Here is an 8923-nt window from a genome sequence, read left to right on the forward strand (position 1 = left end):
GGAGCCATCCCAACACCTTTGCAGAGATCCGACGGCGTGCGGTGGCGCACATAGTGGCAGAAACAGAGGTTTCTGAGAAGAGAGGAAGCGCTGCACCACCGAGACCGCGTGGAGGGCAAGGAAAGCCACAACAAGCAAGGGTGCATGAGGCCAAGGAGGGGAAGAAGGTGCGGGAAAAACCTCGTCCCTATGCACCAGGCAAAGACCAGAGCAGGGGGCGTGCAAGGGAGAATAACGCACCCCCGAGATACAACTTCATGGTGGGATTGGCGGATCTCATCGCCCTTCCTGCTATAGCGGCAAGACTACGAGTACTAGAGAAGACAGATAAGGTACTTGGAAGGAAGAAGAACGAATGGTGTGAGTTTCATCAGGCCTTCGGCCATACACTTCATTCCTGTTTGGCGCTGGGACACCAACTGGCAGAGTTGGTGAAGTCTGGTTTCCTAGCGGATTACCTGCGTGAGCCACAGGGTGATCGCGCGTCAGGATCCCAGACTGGAGAACAGCAGCATGAAGTCCCAGTCCATGGGGAAGTGCAGACGATCGCGGGAGGTTTCTCTGGTGGGGGATGCACAGCTTCACAGAGAAGGAGATACGCTCGATCGGTGATGGCGGTAGATACAGTGAATGAGAGTCATTACCCTGAAGTGGACATTATCTTCAGGAAGGCTGATCTATGGGACGTTGTCCCGCACGACAACGACCCTGTGGTCATTTCTCTCATCACAGCAGGAAGACGGGTGCATAGAGTACTCGTAGATCAAGGAAGCTCGGCAGACGTCATGTTCTGGCCAACATTCAACAAGTTACAGTTGTCCCCTGATCAGCTAAGACCGTATACCGGGTGTCTCTACGGTTTTGCAGGAGATCAGGTAGAGGTGCGGGGATACATCGAGCTGAGGACAACGTTCACTGACGGAACGACAGCCCGCACTGAAAAGATAAAGTACCTGGTGGTGAACGCCCCTTCTGCGTACAATGTCTTGTTGGGGAGGCCAACACTCAATAGACTGGGCGCAATACCATCGACGAGGCATATGAAGTTGAAGCTGCCGTCGATGGAGGGGACCGTGATAACCATCAAGTCGGATCAGGCTGAGGCAAGACGCTGCTATGAGAACAGCTTGAAGCAAAAGAGAAGTGTGTGCCATGTCACCACAAAACCACCTCCAGGCGTGCGCGAAGAGCGATCGGTGGTCAGAGAGACACAGGGCACCCAGAGGATAGAGGATGCTGCGGTGGGGGGCTCCCAGGTAGCCCAAGTTGAAGAAGAAGAGGAAGGCGCGATCACTCCTCGCGAGTCAGGCATCGCGAGAGCGATCATTGCCAGTGAGAGAAGGCCCCACCCAGCTGAAGGATGGGTCGAGGTGGACATCGGGGGAAGAAAGTTCAAGTTGGGGGGATCCCTCGGTGAAGGAGAGCGAAGGCTGATCATGGGTGTGACTGAGAAGCACATGAATGCCTTTGCGTGGTCAGCATCCGACATGCCAGGAATCGACCCCGATTTCCTCTGCCATCGTCTGTCGATGGACCCTATGGTTCGACCTGTGCGACAGAGGCGAAGGAAATTCAACGAGGAGAAGAGGAAGGTGATCCGCGACGAAGCGCAGAAGCTCCTTGCCGCAGGGTACATCAGAGAAATCCAGTACCCCGAGTGGCTAGCGAATGTGGTACTGGTGCAGAAGGCAAGCGGCAAATGGAGAATGTGCGTGGACTTCACTGACCTCAACAAGGCGTGCCCCAAGGATTCTTACCCCTTACCCAGTATAGATGCTCTAGTTGATAGCGCATCGGGGGGAAAGCTGCTCAGCTTCTTGGACGCTTTCTCGGGATACAACCAGATCAGGATGCACCCCATGGATGAGTGCAAGACTGCGTTTATGACGGAGCGGTCTTGCTATTGCTACAAGGTCATGCCATTCGGGTTAAAGAATGCGGGGGCTACCTACCAGCGGCTCATGGACAGAGTGCTCTCGCCCATGCTGGGAAGGAACGTACACGCCTATGTAGATGACATGGTGGTTACGTCCCAAGAGAAGAAGCATCATGCAGCTGATCTGGAAGAGCTATTCACCACCATTGCCAAGTACAGGCTGAAGCTCAACCCTGAGAAATGCATTTTTGGCGTGGAGGCTGGGAAGTTCTTGGGCTTCCTCTTAACAGAGCGGGGAATCGAAGCTAACCCAGAAAAGTGTGCGGCGATCGTGGCAATGAGGAGCCCAACGACGGTGAAGGAGGTGCAGCAGCTCACCGGTCGCTTGGCCGCTCTGTCCCGGTTTATGTCCGCTGGAGGGGAGAAAGGTCACCCATACTTCCAGTGTCTCAAACGCAACAGCAGATTTCTCTGGACACAGGAGTGCGAGGAGGCCTTCATCAAGTTAAAGGGGTATCTGGCGAGCCCACCAGTCTTGCGAAAACCTCAGGTAGGCATCCCACTTCGTCTATATTTTGCTGTGACGGAGAGAGCAGTCAGCTCAGTCCTGGTGCAAGAGCAGGACCAGGCCCAGAGGCCTGTTTACTTCGTGAGTAAAGTGCTGCAAGGCCCTGAAACAAGGTACCAAGCCCTCGAGAAGGCTGCTTTGGCGGTGGTGTTTTCAGCCAGAAGACTCAGGCATTACTTCCACAGCTTCACAGTGGTGGTGATGACTGATCTGCCTATCCAGAAGGTATTGAAGAAACCAGATGTAGCAGGCAGGATGGTCAAATGGGCGGTAGAATTGTCAGAATTTGATATTCAGTACGAGCCCCGAGGACCGATCAAGGGGCAGGTGTTCGCGGACTTTGTAGTCGAGCTGTCATCGATTGCGACACCTGCAGAAGGGCTAGATTTCCAATGGGTGTTATCGGTGGATGGCTCCTCTAATCAGCAGGGAAGCGGCGCTGGAGTCATCCTGGAAGGACCAAACGGGGTACTGATCGAGCAGTCCCTCCGCTTTGCCTTCAAAGCTAGTAACAATCAGGCGGAGTACGAAGCCCTGATCGCAGGAATGTTGCTAGCAAGAGAAATGGGAGCAAGAAATCTGCTGGCCAAGAGCGACTCTTTGCTGGTCACTGGGCAGGTTACAGGGGAGTTCCAAGCGAAAGATCCCCAGATGGCAGCCTACCTAGAGTATGTGCAGCTCCTGAAGACGTCCTTCGCCGAGTTTGAATTACTGCATGTGCCAAGAGAGCAAAATGCCAGAGCATACCTGCTTGCCAAGCTGGCCAGCTCAGGCAAAGGGGGGAAGCAGAGGACCGTCATTCAGGAGACCCTGAAGGTGTCGCGCGCGTTCGTATCAGACAACCAGGTGCTTCATGTATACAAGTCAATGGAGCGTCTAACGATCGGTCATCGGTCGTTGACCCAAGAAACGCTGAGAACGCCAAGGGTGAGATCGCGACCGTCAAAGACCGATGAGTCGATGGAGGTTCATGCGGGGAAGGAGCCCGACACCTGGATAACGCCATACTAGCTATACTTAGAAGATGGTGTACTCCCGCTCGATGCGGCAGAGGCCAAAAGGATAAAGAGGAGTTCAAGTAAGTTCACTCTTATAGATGGAAACCTCTTTAGATTTGGATTTTCTCACCCTGTGCAGATCTGTGTGCACGGCGAGCAATGCACCAGACTCATGTCCGAGCTGCACGAAGGGGTGTGCGGAAGCCACGTGGGTGGTCGCGCTCTGGCAAGTAGAGTACTCCGCGCGGGGTACTACTGGCCAAAGCTGAAGGAAGATTGCATAAGGTTTGCTCAGCGATGCAAACAGTGTCAACTGCATGCAGACTGGCACAAGGCACCCCCCGAGGAGTTGAGGTCCATCCACAGCCCGTGGCCATTCCATACATGGGGGATTGACATCCTAGGACCCTTTCCCCTGGCGACAAGGCAGATGAAGTTCCTCATCGTGGCCATCGAGTATTTCACCAAGTGGGTGGAGGTAGAGCCAGTCGCACACATCACCGCACAGAAAGTCAGGCACTTCGTCTGGAAGAACATTGTTTGCCGTTTCGGAATACCCAAGAGGCTGGTTTCTGACAATGGCACCCAGTTCACAAGTCATCAGCTGAGGAAGATGTGTGAAGAGTTAAAGATACAACAGGTTTTCGCTTCAGTGGAGCACCCACAAACCAATGGGCAGGTGGAGTCAGCAAATCGAGTACTACTCAGGGGGCTGAAGCGAAGACTAGAGAAGGCCAAAGGAGGCTGGGCAGAGGAGGTCCCCAGAATTGTATGGTCATACCACACCACCCCACAGTCCAGCACCCATGAGACGCCCTTCAGCCTTGTCTATGGGACAGACGCCATGATTCCTGTGGAGATACAGGAGAGCTCCCCCAGATTCCTGAACTTCGTTGCTGAAGAGTCCAACGAAGAGCGTAAGGTGAATCTGGATTTGATGGCATTTTCATGTGTTCTTCTTGAATCAAAGTAGTGAAAGTGATGCGGAAGCAATGGGTGAGTGAAACAAAGCCCTCCTAGGAGTTGTGTTGGCCTTGTAGGTGCATGATGAGTATGGTGTTTGAGTGGTTCGGCCAGCTCAAGGGAGAAGGTGAAAGGATTGAAGTTTACTCAATTAAACTTGAAAATACAAGGTGTAGGCTCCTCCTTTTATAGGCTAAGGAGGACCATAATGCAACCCTAATGCTAGCCAAATGAAATGTAAATGTGAAGCACATGGGTGCACATGGCACATGGGTGCACAAATGAGCACATGGGGAGGGGTGTGTCTAGTTTTTATGTTCACCCCTCCATGGGCTTTCTAGATCGGCCTTGGTAAATTTAGAGGTTTTTTTAGAAACTCTAAGTTTACCGAGGTTGGTGTTTTAGGTGCCAAAATTAATTCTAAGAAAATTACAAATAAAGTTCCTATGCTAATTTTGACAAGAAATTAAAGTCTACTCTACACTAGAGTTTATGGCATTTGAACATGTAAAAGAACGTCTTCTTGGATCCTCTTGGCCATAACTCTATGGTTGGCCCAAATCTACCCTTTGGTGGGCTTGCATGTGGGCTTGTGCTTGGGCCTCTTCCATCATCCCCTCCCTCTTGAAAAGGATTTGTCCTCAAATCCATTGCTTATTCTTCTTCATGGCTAGGGGAATGGATGTGGCTGGATGGTGTCCATCATCTCCTTCTCCTTGAGAAGATCTATCCTCAGATCTAGAGATTTGATCTCGGATAGCAGCCTCTTGCTTCTTCAACTATGCTTGCCCTCCCGGATCAAACGTCCACCTAGGGGAATTATCTAATAAAGCAAATGAGTTAGTTGAAGCAGTTATATACAAATCAATTTTATGAAGTTGCCATTTTTGTTTTTCTTTTGTTTTTGGCAACTTTTTACAATATTTCTCTTTTGATGGTTGCATGTGTTCTCTAATCCTCTCATGCTTTGTAAAATTTTCAATAGTGGTTACTTGTTCCTTAGGCATAATTCCTTTTGGAAGTGGTAACAACACAAAAAGAGAAAGAGGACTATGTTCACATACAACTTCAAATGTAGAAATATTAGTAGTCTTGTGGACTACTCTATGGTATGCATGCTCAATAGAAAAAGGATACTCATCCCAAGAATTGTGGTTGGCTTTCATGATTTCTCTAGGCATAGTAACAAGAGCTATGTTTTCAATTTTATTTTGACCATTCTTTTGAGGATGATAAGAATTTGAAAAGGACAACTTAGTTGCAAGTTTTTCCAAGAGAATCCTCAAATGATGGTTTTCAAATTTTGGAGCTCTATCCAACACTAAGTTTGAAGAGAAATCATGAAGACTTGTCACTTCTTTAAGGAAGAGTTTATCCATGTCTATGACAATGGAATCAAAACCTTTTGTTGTCCTAGGAAGATCTAATATGAAATTTAGGCTTATGTCTTCCCAAGGATCATTTGCAAAAGGTGAAGGAGTATAGAGTTCATGAGACATCGCCTTAGATGTATTTTTAAAACACGGAATGTATCTAGGGTAATGTCTTTGAACATCTTTTCTCATGGGTGACAATAATTTTCCTTTTAAAAGCTCTAGAGTTTTATCAACTCTATTTTGACCCATGAGTTCTCCTTCATGAAGAATTTCTCTTTTATGTGTGAAGGTAGTCTCGTTGATACAACCTTTGTTCATGGAAATTTCAATTCTTTGCAAAGGTTGTCTCAATAAGACAAGACAAGTTTCTTTAGGCACTACTTCACATAAAAAATTGTCTTTGTAGATGCCTATAGATGACTTGACCTTCACTTGGTGATATCTTGGCATGTATGTAAAATAATCTACTATATTTTTATCTATGCAAGCCTTTTTTAAGGATTCTTCTTTTTTTTCTAGGCTTGCAAGTGTTCCTTTACAAAAGGTAAGGCTAGGTTGTTCAACAAGAGGTATATTTTCAAATGTATTTTCAACTTTTCCTTCTTGTTGAATGACCTTGTGGGAAGGAACACTCTTCTCCCACGCCTTTTGTTTTCCAAGGGTTTTCTCTTGCTTTTCTATTTTTACATTTTCTTCACTCTCACTAGCTTCTTTTTCTTGGCTACTATTCTCATCTTTGTCCCTTAAGATCATAGATCTTTCATTGAAACATTGAGATGCTAATTGATCATTGCCAAGGTATTCTAAACATGGAATTTCTCTAGCTTGAGTGTGAGAGATATGCTTGGTTAGGTTTTCTTGTCTCTCTTTCCTAGCTCTCCTAGGGAATTGTTGATGATATTCATTTTTCCTAAGACTTTCTTCCCCAAGATATTCATGATGTTTAGAGCTAGATGCATGAGAATGTAATTTTTTTGAAAATTGAGACTTCTCATTCTTTGCTTTAGTCAATTCATTAGTTTTGATCTCATTCTCCAATTGTTTAGATGAAATGGATTGAATATCCTTAGTAAGTTGCTTCAAAAGAGATTTCAAGGATTTCACCTCACTTTTAAGAGATTTAGAGGAGTGAGAAGACATGACTAAAACTTTGTGTGTAGAAGTATTTTACCTTGAGAAAAATTTAGGGAAGTCAAAGAAGGTAGTCTTCCAGGTAAGGGAGGTGAGTCACAGTGGACTACTTAAATACCAAGCCTTTGCCTTAGCCAAAAACTATCCCTCAATGTCTTCACACAAAGCTTTCTCTTAGTAAACCACTTGGAACACAATTAAGTTGAGAAATCAGATTTTAATGCAAGAAAACAATGCATGCTAACTAATTAACAAAGCTAGACGGTTTTTAACAAAACTTAAACAAAATTAAACATGCAAAACGTATCTATGAAAGCAAAAGAAAAGCAATTACAAACAAGTAACAATTACTAATAAAAAATGCTATACTATTCGGTCCTAGGTGAGGCTTCTTGGACACTTTGAGCCCTTGAAGACACACTCACCGTCTAAACGTAATTAACAATAAACCAAGTTGCAAAGGAAATAAGAGAAAACTCCCTTTGTTGTTCCTCCTTTTGGTTAGTGCACTTTCTTTGTTGTCTTGATTGTTGATCTTCTAGGTGTTTGTAGTGTTTGTTTCAAGGAAGCTTGTTTCGGCCTTAGCTTTGACTCCTCCTTAGAAAGTTGGCTTTAATTCTCCAATTTCCAGCACCTATTCACAAGGGCTTAACCTTAAACCAAGTCAATTTCCATGCACATAAGCACCAAGAGAGAATTAAATTCCAGCACCCAAAATGAGAGGTCAAGAAACAAAAGCAAGAAACAAATTTAATTGAAAGAAAACAGTACCACCAAAAGGATTTATAATATGACAACTTAGAAAGAGATTCAAGAAATTAAAGCAAACAATTAAAGGTACTCAATAAAAGTTGGCACACAAAAGGAATTCCTAAAGAAAAGCACTAGATTAGATGACCAAATAAAAAAACAGCACCACTGGAAAATGTTGTGGGCCAGAAAACGTGTTTGTTCCCCGATTTATGCTGAGCTGTAATTGTAAAATTTGTTTCTGAAATTTGGATGCAAGAAAATTCAGGATCTTATCTAAATTTTGGCTTTGGAATCACCTAAAACGCATGCACCATTTTTTTTTAATAATTTTTGCAAATTTGGTGTGCAGTTAGGCCAGCTGGAGCGCTCAAGATTTGCACTCTGATTTTGTAAGATTTATCATTTTTTTTCTGTTGCTTCTTTTGACCTCATTCTTTTTTTGTCTTTTCTATAACACTTTAAACTTGCATTTTCCAGAAAATCAGAATTTTCCTATGGGTGGAAAATTTTTTTTAAACAAAACAGCCCAGAACAGAGAGATGATACCGGGGAAATCTGGAAAACTGGAAGAAAACAGCAAGATAACCAAAATTAACACAATGGAAATGTAAGAATGGAAATTGTGTAAGAACTAAGACACAATTATGAACTGAAACTAAAAATAAAAAGCACCAAAGGATCAAAATAACAGCAGAAAAAAGCAATATAAAGAGACCCAAAAGCAAGAAACAATCAAGCCAATAATAGGACTACTAAGAATTGTTGACAAATATGGATTCACATGACTTGACACAACATTTATAGATTCAGAAAATAAAGACTCAAAGCATAAAATGAAGCAATTATAAGAAAGCAATAAGGACTCAATTTCCTAAAAGAAAAACAGCCACACAATGGTGTAAGGAATCCTATCACAAGCTGCACAGAATTTGTTCAAGATCAATTGAACAATTGTGCTTTGGTTGGATCTTCCATAAGCACACCAAGAACAATTTAAAATATAAAAACAGCAAGACAAGTAAGGAATTGAAATGACAAAGATGAAATAAAGAAGAACTGAAATTAAAAGACCAAGCTACTCATCTTGAAGAACCAAAAACTCATGATACCAAATGATGGCATTTTCATGTGTTCTTCTTGAATCAAAGTAGTGAAAGTGATGCGGAAGCAATGGGTGAGTGAAACAAAGCCCTCCTAGGAGTTGTGTTGGCCTTGTAGGTGCATGATGAGTATGGTGTTTGAGTGGTTCGGCCAGCTC

This window comes from Phaseolus vulgaris, chromosome 7, assembly GCF_051622355.1.
Source record: "Phaseolus vulgaris cultivar YP4 chromosome 7, ASM5162235v1, whole genome shotgun sequence".
Classification (NCBI taxonomy): Eukaryota; Viridiplantae; Streptophyta; class Magnoliopsida; order Fabales; family Fabaceae; genus Phaseolus; species Phaseolus vulgaris.